Source organism: Panulirus ornatus, chromosome 41, assembly GCF_036320965.1.
Source record: "Panulirus ornatus isolate Po-2019 chromosome 41, ASM3632096v1, whole genome shotgun sequence".
Taxonomy (NCBI): domain Eukaryota; kingdom Metazoa; phylum Arthropoda; class Malacostraca; order Decapoda; family Palinuridae; genus Panulirus; species Panulirus ornatus.
In genome coordinates this window covers 137,040-150,481 of record NC_092264.1, presented here as the reverse complement: position 1 = coordinate 150,481, position 13,442 = coordinate 137,040, and the positions used below count along the sequence as shown (strand labels likewise).

General features: G+C 37.8%; 1 long non-coding RNA gene across 1 annotated transcript in view; it reads right to left on the bottom strand.

The window, feature by feature from the left end:
• The window catches only part of LOC139761612 (uncharacterized), a 72,459-nt gene extending 65,225 nt beyond the window's left edge, over positions 1 to 7,234 (bottom strand). Inside the window, exons 1-2 of the long non-coding RNA XR_011715557.1 lie at positions 6,700 to 7,234; positions 3,326 to 3,404 (exon numbers count right to left, since the gene is read on the bottom strand). This is a non-coding gene — a long non-coding RNA (uncharacterized lncRNA). The remainder of the gene's footprint in view (positions 1 to 3,325; positions 3,405 to 6,699) is intronic.
• Between the last annotated feature and the right edge of the window lie 6,208 nt (positions 7,235 to 13,442).

Sequence of the window (13,442 nt, the reverse complement as noted above, 5' to 3'; positions counted from 1 at the left end):
TCGTCTGTTTCCTTGCAATACCTTGCTGATGCAGGAGACAGTGACAAAGCAAAATAAATAAATAAATAAATAAATATATATATATAACAGAGAAGGGGGCCAGGTGAGGATATTCCCTCAAAGGCCCAGTCCTCTGTTCTTAAAGTTACCTTGCTAATGCAGGAAATGGCAAATATTATGGATATATATATATATATATATATATATATATATATATATATATATATATATATATGAGGTAGGGGAGAAAGAATTCTACCTTTCTATTTCCCTCATATCACAGAAGATGACTAAATTTGGCAGGAGTTGGGCTGGAAACCCTTCCCTTCTTGTATTTGTTTCTAATAGAGGAAAAGGAAGAATGAGCCAGACAGGGAGTGCTCATCCTCCTCGAAGGATCAGATTTGGGCCTAAATGTGCGGATGTAAGCAAGATGAAAAGAGAGTACAGAGAGATAGGTAGTATATGTCAGTAAAGAAACCAGGATGTTCTGGCTCTGAATGAAACGACACTTAAGGGTAAAGGGGAAAAATGGTTTGTAAATGTCTTAGGGTAAAGTCAGGGGTTCGTGAGAGAAGTAGCACTACTACTGTAGCAGGAGTTGTGGGAGTGTGAAAGGAAGTAAATTCTAGAATTATGTGGGTAAAATCAAAATTGGATGACAAGAAATGGGTGATTATTGGTGCTTCTGCACGTGGCCATGAGAAGAAAGATAATGAGAGGAGCAGCTGAGGGATTGTGTCAACACTTTTGATGCAAGAGAACAAGTATCAGTGATGGGTGATATAAGTGTGAAGGTAAGTAATGTGGCAGTTGAAGGTATAATTGGTGTGCATGGGTTATTCAGTGTTATGATGGTGAAGAGCTTGTGGAGTTGTGTACTGAAAAAAGAATGGTGATTAGGAATACATAGTTTAAAAAAAGCAGTATACACAAGTATACAAATGCGAGTATTAGATTACGTATTAATTGATAGGCATATAAAAGAGATGTCTGGATGTAAATGTGCTGAGAGGGGCAGCTGGTGGGACGTCTGATCACTATCATGCGGAGGCAAGGGTGAAGATTTTTGGAGGTTTTCAAAAAAAAAAAAAAAGAGAGAGAGAGAGACAATATCTGGAAGGAGCAATGAGAGTAAGTAAGCTTGAAAAGGAGACTTTGTAGTAATACCATCTGAGACTGAGTGCAGAACTGCAAAACATGAGAGCTAATGAAGTGAGAGGAATAGATGAGGAATGGAAGGTATTTAGGGAATCAATGATAGCATGTGTAAGAGATGCATGTGGCATGAGAAAGGTGGAAGGTGGACAGATTAGAAAGGGCTAGTGAAACAGAAATGAGAGGCATCTGGGAGGTACTTACAGAGAAGTAGTGCAGATGTATCATGAACAGCATCAGGAAGCCAAGAGAATGGTGCAGGAGTATAAAAAAAAAAAAAAAAAAGGAGAGGGGGGGGCAAATGAGAGTTGAGGTGAGTGTCATTTAACTTTAGGGAGAATAAGATATTTTGGAAGGAGGTAAACAATATGCAAAAGATGAGAACGAATGTGAACATCGTTGAAGGGGGAAAGGGGGGTTAGTTAGTGACAACAGGTAGTGATGGAGTGAGGGGATGAACTGAGTATTTTGAAGAATTGTTGAATGTTTAATGTTAGACTGGCAGATGTAAGGTGTTTGGTCAGAATGTATACAAAGTGAGAGAATCATGGAGTGGTTTGGTAAAGAGAGAAGAGGTGGTGAAAGCCTTGCGGAAGATGAAATGCAGCAAGGATGGTAATGCAGATATAGTTATTAAGAAAGGGGATGACTCTGTTTTTGATTGGTAAGGATATTCAGTGTGTGTACAGATCATGATAAAGTGCCTGAGGATTGGTGGAATGCATGTATAGTGCCAACTTATAAAAGCAAAGTGGATAAAAATGAGTGTTCAAACTACAGAGTTATAAGTGAGTTGAATGTACCTGGTAAATTGTATGGCAGGGTACTGACTGAGAGTGTAAAGGCATGTACAAAGCATCAGATTGGGGAGGAGCAGCGTGGTTTCAGAAGTGGTAAAGGATGTGTGGATCAAGTGTATCTTTGAAGAATGTATGTGAGATATAGAAGAGCACATGATTTGTATGTGACATTTATAGATCTGGAGAAGACATATGATCGGATTGATAGAGATACTTTGTTAGAGGGTATTAAGAATATATGGATGGTATGGGAGGTAAGTTACTGGAGACAGTGAAAAGTTTCTATCAAGGGTGTAAGGAATGTGTACGAGAAGGAAGGGAGAGTGATTGGTTCCCTGTGAAGGTCGGTCTGAGGCAGTGGTGTGTGATGTCACCAAGATTGTTTAATATATTTATGGATGGGGTGGTGAGGGAGGTAACTGTAAGCCTTGGAGTAGGGAGTTGTATGCAACCAGCTTTCACTATCCAGCAGTTTTCATCGGCCAACCTAACTATGGAAGTCAACATGATAACATACGAAACTTCAAGAATTAATCATACCATATCTATTACCCCCACCCAAAAACAAATAATTTTATCACACACAAACATTATATTTTATATAATGTAATTTCATGAAAGTGCATCCACATTTTAGTTAAACCCTATAAAGTGAACATCCTCAGTCAAACCAATTTTTCAATTCTACCTAACCTTGGTTCTTAAAAATAGGCATTTAAAATTGCATGATCAAGTAACACACCATTTACAGTCAACCAATTTGACAACTGTTTCTTCCTTTTAACACATGGGCTACATATAAGTAATCCTAAATCTCTTGGAAACACTTGCAAAATATGAAAAAGCAAAGCTTTTCCTACATTGAAGTATGTAGTCTCACTACATGCCTTGCAAATAATACTTTGTCAATTGCATACAACAAACAGTTTAATATATAACTTTCTATTACCACTTTCAATTTGCCCATAATCAAACACCAAATGTGCGTAATATATTTAACTAATGGCCAAAGATAAAATTCCCCCCCCCCCCAAAAAAAAACCTTTTTACTATATGTTACTTTAAAAACATAATCTTATTACATCTTAAACACACCATGAATCATACCCTAACAAAAGCCACTAAGTGGCTAACCTCATTTATCACAGTGAAGTACAATTCTTACAAATCAATTGTATCACTTCTTTATGACAATTAAGTTATACAACCTCACACACACACGTGTACGTTATCAGTCTTACATGGCCAACTCAACCTCAAAGTAGAATTGCAACTTCTCCCTCTTATGAATCAATCGACTGCAATTTAGTCGACAAATTAAAGAAAATAATAAATACAGACATAATTCGTATTTTCAGACAGCTCACCTCCCAGGGCACACCCACAGATTTCCAAGCTGGCGATTTTTTGGGGGGTTGCAAGACGTTATTCTGCCCTCGGCTTATGCTGTAAAGATAAAAAAAAGAAAAAAAATGCCAAAATGAATATGCGAAGACATACATGAAACGCACACCAAAAATAATCAACGGGTTGTGTGTCATAAAACATTAGAATTAGTACATCGCAAACAATAAGGCACAGGATGGGACCCATCTCTCACGTTCAAACACTCAACAGCAAATATGTTTTGGTCACAAATTATAATTTATTCGCGTTTTTAACGACCATGATTATATTCTTACAACACTTTGGTCACGTCTCACAAACAGACACTTAATAAACGAGACATTCCATTACACTTTGTCCACACATAAAGGTGTTTTTCCAACCTTACCAAACCCGATGTGGCAAAATAATGACAAACTACATAAAATATTTAACTACTTTCACCACAAAAAGGGCATATTATACCATCACAACACACGGCATGTAACTTCAAGAAACAAATATAATATTCTTGGCAAACAACCCACCAAAACTTCCTCCAGAAGTGACATTTCTTTAACAAATTGACTTGACCAAAGTTTGATATATATGCTTCAGATGGCGATAATATCACACACACACACACAAACACAAAAGAAAAAAAACTAGTAACAAACTTATTGAGAAACTAACTGACAAATATGTTCAGAAACTGAACAAAGAAAATAATAATCATGTCAATCACATTTTATATTAGGCCTGGTGTCAGGCACCCCCTGAACGAAAACGAGTTGCTGGTACAGCCCTCCCATCAAATTTTAATCTTATAGAAATTGAAACATCTTGTCTATGCACCCATGACCTATCTATACCTTGAACACAAAACACACCCTATATTATTTGTCCGTATCTTTCGTAAACTGTACGGTACATTGTGACAACACAAAATCCCTTATTACAGCGACAAACTTTAACAATTAGATCAAATTTATTTCACGTAAAGGAATAATTGTACCAAGAGAAGAAAAAGCTATAATCTGGAAAAATAACTGAATAAATGATCGGGAAAAATAACTGGATAAACATTCTATAATTAAATGCCTTACCCTCAAAATATATGTATCTTTACAAGTAAACGACAACGGAACACATAAGTAGGAAAAATAACTGAATAAATATGCTATAATTATCTTACACTGGCTCCATGATAATAAAAGAAACCTTAAAAGAAAATGCGTTATAATTCTTTTGACACTGAACACCACAAGTAAAACACCAATGCATTATTTTCGAAATAAACAAACACACACCCAGAGACACAACTTTATATTCCAAAGAACTTACAAAAACACACACTCACTTAACATACACACTTTAAAAGTGAAGATATATATATATTAACAAAACCCACACAATCGCCACGGCCAAAAAACCATCACCACACCAACTAAAAAAAAGCTTAAGCACAAACAAAATCAAACCAAAAAAAAAAAACCTTATTTATAGTATCAAACAAACCCAAGTAAACCATGATACTGATATTAACCAAATATATCATCTTATTAGAATCACCATTACGGAGAAACGCAAGACGAACACACCCAACCAACCATTATAAGAAAGCAACATTACAACAGTATTTTTCTACTTCAACTTTCTAGTAACACAAACGAGATAAGCTGGATAAACTACAACGTTATAAATGATTATCATGGATGAAAATTATTTACCTGCTTTCAACATTATGCAAAACATGGCGCGCGAGCGAACACACACACACACACACACGAGCATAATTACCATATTCACAGTAAATTTAATCTTTAACAATTATTTCACACCATAAACGACACACACACACATAAAAAGAATTCTCTCATCCTAAACTAAATACGCTGCCCAATATATTCTAACACGGTTAATATCATTTACGAAAATCATATGATTTTCGTACCGTTAACGAATGAAGTCCAATATTACTTTTATTCAACTACAATAAAATCAACTCATATCTTTTTTTATCTACATAGTTACATCCTCTCGACACCAATGAACTGCTTTCACCACCAATTAACCTTGGAACAAGGTGAAGACAATTAATTTCGGGTTAAATGATTCCGGGGAAACCAAAAGTATATTTGAAGACGTTAATATTCCACTAAACCACCTCAGCCATGACGTATATTACCAACTTTTCATCCCAAATTACAATAAATAAAAATGGCTACGATATCCTATTCTCCCAACTTCAAAATAAATGAATGTTAAGTGCTTTATCAAGCGAGCAAGCACTCAAGTTATCATTGTTTATAGAGTACGCCCATTTATAAGTGACCTTAACCAACTCAATTTATCATCACATTTGGACCTTAACCAACCCCAATTTATCATCACATTTGGACCTTAACCAACTCCTATTTATCATCACATTTGGACCTTAACCAATTTATCATCACACTTGGACCTTAACCAACTCGACAATTTATCATCACATTTGGACCTTAACGAACCCCAATTTATCATCACATTTGGACCTTAACGAACCCCAATTTATCATCACAATCGGACCTTAACCAATTTATCATCACATTTGGACCTTAGCCAATTCCAATTCATCATCACATTTGAACCTTAACCAACTTATCATCACATTCGGACCTTAACCAATTTATCATCACATTCGGACCTTAACCAATTTATCATCACATTTGAACCTTAACCAATTTATCATCACATTTGGACCTTAATCAACCAACCCCAATTTATCATCACATTTGGACCTTAATCAACCAACCCCAATTTATCATCACATTTGGACCTTAATCAACCAACCCCAATTTATCATCACATTTGGACCTTAACCAATTTATCATCACATTTGGACCTTAACCAATTTACCATCACATTTGGACCTTAACCAATTTATCATCACATTTGGACCCCCATACCATCCACTATGGTCAACAACAACGTAGTTACATATCTCATCTACCATTAACAGTCTTATCAACACTACCACATAAAATACCAATAAATATAAATAAAATTATTTCATGGCAAATTTGAAGCAGAAATTTGACTTAAAAGTACGTGAAAGTAATTCGATCCTTCATGGTCGATTCATTACCAAGAAATGGGCATGAAAATGAGGAAAATGAGATGAAAGACGAAATCCTGAAGGAAATAAATATAAATAGGTGGCTGGTAAGTCAAATGGCGTCTTAAGAACTCTTACCTTTAAGAGGTGTGTCCAAAGTAACTCATTACTATGGTAACTGGAGGAAACACATGCATTACTCTCACGTAAAAGGAATTACCATGATAATTACTCATTACTACAGTACTAGAGACACGGTCGTATGTCATAATGACTCACCGTTACACTCCATGATGAAAGAGATGTCATGAGGAAACATTTTTTTTTTTTGAACCTCGCGCGCGCGCACACACATCCTCACTCACTGCGCATCAACGGGTAACTGACACCTGCGCGCGCCACTCGACACATTTTGGCGGGAAGGTTGCGGCTGCGCGTGCGCACGCTCTTGCCCAACCGGATCCGATTCGAATTTAAAATAAAAAATGTCGGCTTTTTGATTCGCTAAGCACTGGCGCATTTTTAAAAGCTATTCTACGCTCTTATTACAGTTTTAAGAATATATTTAGAAACTGATTCTTAACTCGACCAATTCCAGTTTTCAGAATATGTGAGAAACTGCAGAAGCTGGTGACTGAGTTTGGTAAAGTGTGTGAAAGAAGAAAGTTAAGAGTAAATGTGAATAAGAGCAAGGTTATTAGGTACAGTAGGGTTGAGGGTCAAGTCAATTGGGAGGTAAGTTTGAATGGAGAAAAACTGGAGGAAGTGAAGTGTTTTAGATATCTGGGAGTGGATCTGGCAGCGGATGGAACAATGGAAGCGGAAGTGGATCATAGGGTGGGGAGGGGGCGAAAATTCTGGGAGCCCTGAAGAATGTGTGGAAGTCGAGAACATTATCTCCGAAAGCAAAAGCGGGTATGTTTGAAGGAATAGTGGTTCCAACAATGTTGTATGGTTGCGAGGCGTGGGCTATGGATAGAGTTGTGCGCAGGAGGTGGATGTGCTGGAAATGAGATGTTTGAGGACAATGTGTGGTGTGAGGTGGTTTGATCGAGTAAGTAATGTAAGGGTAAGAGAGATGTGTGGAAATAAATAGAGCGTGGTTGAGAGAGCAGAAGAGGGTGTTTTGAAATGGTTTGGGCACATGGAGAGAATGAGTGAGGAAAGATTGACCAAGAGGATATATGTGTCAGAAGTGGGAGACCAAATTGAAGGTGGAGTGAAAAAGATTTTAAGCGATCGAGGCCTGATCATACAAGAGGGTGAGAGGCGTGCAAGGAAGAGAGTAAATTGGAACGATGTTGTATACCGGTGTCGACGCGCTGTGAATGGACTGAACCAGGGCATGTGAAGCGCCTAGGGTAAACCATGGAAAGGTCTGTGGGGCCTGGTTATGGAAAGGGAGCTGTGGTTTCGGTGTATTACACATGACAACTAGAGACTGAGTGTGAACGAATGTGGCTTTTTTTTTTCTATTTTCCTGGCGCTACCTCGCTGAAGCAGGGGATTGCGATGCTGTTTCATGTGTGGCGGGGTGGCGCCAGGAATGGATGAAGGCACGCGAGTATGAACATATACATGCGTATAATTGTATATGTCTGTGTATATGTATGTATATGTATGAAATGACAAGATAATAATATTCAAAACTAAATTACACACGTACTTCACAGGTACACAGACACACACAGACATAGAGAGACATAGAGACAGAGAGAAGTAAAGAAAGAGACAGATGTGTATAATTGTATATGTCTGTGTATATGTATGTACATGTATGAAATGACTAGATAATATTATTCAAAACTAAATTACACACATACTTCACAGGTACACAGACACACACACATACAGACATAGAGAGACATAGAGACATAGAGAAGTAAAGAAAGAGACAGATGTGTATAATTGTATATATCTGTGTATATGTATGTATATGTATGAAATGACAAGATAATATTATTCAAAACTAAATTACACACATACTTCACAGGTACACAGACACAGACACACAGACATAGAGAGACATAGAGACTGAGAGAAGTAAAGAAAGAGATAGAAAACCGGAAATAAGTAAAGAACATGGAAGCAACACAAAACTAATATTATCAACACTATGGACAGATGCACGACCAGCGCAACACCAACACAAGCAACTCAACAGCATAACAGGAGGATGAACAGCAGCACAGCATTATCCTGAACAGCAGACAGCAGCGGTAACAGTACGAGCAGTCAAGAACAGCAGTACGAGCAGTCAAGAACAGCATCATGAACAGTACAAGAACAGCATCATGAACAGTTCAAGAACAGCATCATGAACAGCACAACAAGAACAGTACGAGCAGTCAAGAACACCATCATGAACAGTACAAGAACAGCATCATGAACAGTACAAGAACAGCATCATGAACAGTACAAGAACAGCATCATGAACAGTTCAAGAACAGCATCCTGAACAGCAGCCAGCAGCGGTAACAGTACGAGCAGTCAAGAACAGCATCATGAACAGTACAAGAACAGCATCATGAACAGCTCAACAAGAACAGCAGCATGAACAGCACAACAAGAACAGCATCATGAACAGCTCAACAAGAACAGCAGCATGAACAGCACAACAAGAACAGCATCATGAACAGCTCAACAAGAACAGCACAACAAGAACAGCATCATTAACAGCTCAACAAGAACAGCAGCATAAACAGCACAAGAACAGCATCATGAACAGCACAACAAGAACAGCAGCATGAACAGCTCAAGAACAGCATTATAAACAGCACAAGAACAGCATCATTAACAGCACAAGAACAGCATCATGAACAGCACAAGAACAGCATCATGAACAGTTCAACAAGAACAGCACAACAAGAACTGCAGCATGAACAGTACAAGAACAGCATCATGAACAGTTCAAGAACAGCATCATGAACAGTACAAGAACAGCATCATGAACAGTTCAAGAACAGCATCATGAACAGTTCAAGAACAGCATCATGAACAGTTCAAGAACAGCATCATGAACAGTTCAAGAACAGCATCATGAACAGTTCAAGAACAGCATCATGAACAGTTCAAGAACAGCATCATGAACAGTTCAAGAACAGCATCATGAACAGTACAAGAACAGCATCATGAACAGTTCAAGAACAGCATCATGAACAGTTCAAGAACAGCATCATGAACAGTTCAAGAACAGCATCATGAACAGTACAAGAACACCATCATGAACAGTTCAAGAACAGCATCATGAACAGTACAAGAACACCATCATGAACAGTTCAAGAACAGCATCATGAACAGTTCAAGAACAGCATCATGGACAGCTCAACAAGAACAGCATCATAAACAGCACAAGAACAGCATCATGAACAGCTCAAGAACAGCATCATGAACAGCTCAACAAGAACAGCAGCATGAACAGTACAAGAACAGCATCATGAACAGTACAAGAACAGCATCATGAACAGCTCAAGAACAGCATCATGAACAGCTCAACAAGAACAGCAGCATGAACAGTACAAGAACAGCATCATGAACAGTACAAGAACAGCATCATGAAAAGTACAAGAACAGCATCATGAACAGCTCAAGAACAGCATCATGAACAGCTCAACAAGAACAGCATCATGAACAGTTCAAGAACAGCATCATGAACAGTACAAGAACAGCATCATGAACAGTTCAAGAACAGCATCATGAACAGCTCAAGAACAGCATAATGAACAGTTCAAGAACAGCATCATGAACAGTTCAAGAACAGCCTCATGAACAGTTCAAGAACAGCATCATGAACAGCACAACAAGAACAGTACGAGCAGTCAAGAACACCATCATGAACAGTACAAGAACAGCATCATGAACAGCTCAAGAACAGCATCATGAACAGTTCAAGAATAGCATCATGAACAGTTCAAGAACAGCATCATGAACAGTTCAAGAACAGCATCATGAACAGTTCAAGAACAGCATCATGAACAGCTCAAGAACAGCATCATGAACAGCTCAAGAACAACATCATGAACAGCACAACAAGAACAGCATCATGAACAGCTCAAGAAAAGCATCATGAACAGTTCAAGAACATCATGAACACCTCAAGAACATCATGAACAGTTCAAGAACAACATCATGAACAGTTCAAGAACATCATGAACAGTTCAAGAACAGCATCATGAACAGTTCAAGAACATCATGAACAGCACAACAAGAACAGCAACATGAACAGCTCAAGAAAAGCATCATGAACAGCTCAAGAACAACACAACACCATGAACAGCACAACAGCATCATGAACAGCACAACAAGAACAGCAACATGAACAGCTCAAGAAAAGCATCATGAACAGCTCAAGAAAAGCATCATGAACAGCTCAAGAACAACATCATGAACAGCTCAAGAACAACACAACACCATGAACAGCACAACAGCATCATGAACAGCACAACAAGAACAGCAGCATGAACAGCACAACAAGAACAGCAGCATGAACAGCACAAGAACAGCAGCATGAACGGCTCAAGAAAAGCATCATGAACAGCTCAAGAACAACACAACACCATGAACAGCACAACAGCATCATGAACAGCACAACAAGAACAGCAGCATGAACGGCTCAAGAACAGCATCATGAACAGCTCAAGAACAGCATCATGAACAGCTCAAGAACAGCATCATGAACAGTTCAAGAACAGCATCATGAACAGCTCAAGAACATCATGAACAGCTCAAGAACAACATCATGAACAGCTCAAGAACAACATCATGAACAGCTCAAAAACAGCACAACACCATGAACAGCACAACAGCATCATGAACAGCACAACAAGAACAGCAGCATGAACGGCTCAAGAACAGCATCATGAACAGCTCAAGAACAGCATCATGAACAGCTCAAGAACAGCATCATGAACAGCTCAAGAACAGCATCATGAACAGCATCATGAACAGCTCAAGAACAGCATCATGAACAGCTCAAGAACAGCATCATGAACAGCTCAAGAACAGCATCATGAACAGCTCAAGAACAGCATCATGAACAGTTCAAGAACAGCATCATGAACAGCTCAAGAACAGCATCATGAACAGCTCAAGAACAGCATCATGAACAGCTCAAGAACAGCATCATGAACAGCTCAAGAACAGCATCATGAACAGCATAACAGCAGCAGCAGGGAGAACAAGACAAGGAACAAAAACACCAAGAGAAAAAAAAAAGATACGAGAGAGAGAGAGAGAGAGAGAGAGAGAGAGAGAGAGAGAGAGAGAGAGAGAGAGAGAGAGAGAGAGAGAGAGAGAGTGTGTGTGTCAGTGCGCCAATAGATGCAGCAACTCCACCACGCAACTCAAGCCAGGGTAGGCCGATTTGATACCTGCTTAGCTTTCCCTACACCTCCAAGCTTTGGAACTTATTCTACACCTCTCATGTCTTTCGCAATAAATAAAACCTGACACATTACAAGACACGTCTTTTAACTTTTTCAACAAAAACAACAAAATCGTTAATACTTTCCCTTATCTTCAATACTTTCCCTTGTCCTTAATACTTTCCCTTATCCTTAATACTTTCCCTTGTCCTTAATACTTTCCCTTATCCTTAATTCTTTCCCTTATCCTTAATACTTTCCCTTATCCTTAATACTTTCCCTTATCCTTAATACTTTCCCTTATCCTTAATACTTTCCCTTATCCTTAATACTTTCCCTTATCCTTAATACTTTCCCTTATCTTTAATACTTTCCCTTATCTTTAATACTTTCCCTTATCCTTAATACTTTCCCTTATCCTTAATACTTTCCCTTATCCTTAATACTTTCCCTTATCCTTAATACTTTCCCTTATCCTTAATACTTTCCCTTGTCTTTAATACTTTCCCTTATCTTTAATACTTTCCCTTATCCTTAATACTTTCCCTTATCTTTAATACTTTCCCTTATCCTTAATACTTTCCCAATCCTTAATACTTTCCCTTATCTTTAATACTTTCCCTTATCCTTAATACTTTCCCTTATCTTTAATACTTTCCCTTATCTTTAATATTTTCCCTTATCTTTAATACTTTCCCTTGTCTTTAATACTTTCCCTTATCTTTAATACTTTCCCTTATCCTTAATACTTTCCCTTATCCTTAATACTTTCCCTTATCCTTAATACTTTCCCTTATCTTTAATACTTTCCCTTATCCTTAATACTTTCCCTTATCCTTAATACTTTCCCTTATCCTTAATACTTTCCCTTATCCTTAATACTTTCCCTTATCCTTAATACTTTCCCTTATCTTTAATACTTTCCCTTATCTTTAATACTTTCCCTTATCCTTAATACTTTCCCTTATCTTTAATACTTTCCCTTATCCTTAATACTTTCCCTTATCCTTAATACTTTCCCTTATCCTTAATGCTTTCCCTTATCCTTAATACTTTCCCTTATCCTTAATACTTTCCCTTATGCTTAATACTTTCCCTTATCCTTAATACTTTCCCTTATCCTTAATACTTTCCCTTATCTTTAATACTTTCCCTTATCTTTAATACTTTCCCTTATCCTTAATACTTTCCCTTATCTTTAATACTTTCCCTTATCCTTAATACTTTCCCTTATCCTTAATACTTTCCCTTATCTTTAATACTTTCCCTTATCCTTAATACTTTCCCTTGTCTTTTCGTTTTTCCATTTCATAATTCTCTCGAATATATATATACTTCAAATATGGCCTGGCCTGGATGTGGACTTTTCTCCATGACTGAAACCTTCAACATTAAAAAAAAAATAAAGTTATCCACCAAATAACTAACTAATAATTAACGTTAATGTTTTTAAAACATAACCAATTATCCCAGAGAACTTGAAGTCATGATTGCCAAGCCATCTTCCTCAACCATAGGTTAAATCACATTCACCATCTACTTCAGCACCGCCACCATCTACTTCAGCACAGCCACCATCTACTTCAGCACCGCCACCATCTACTTCAGCACAACCACCATCTACTTCAGCACAGCCACCATCTACTTCAGCACAGCCAC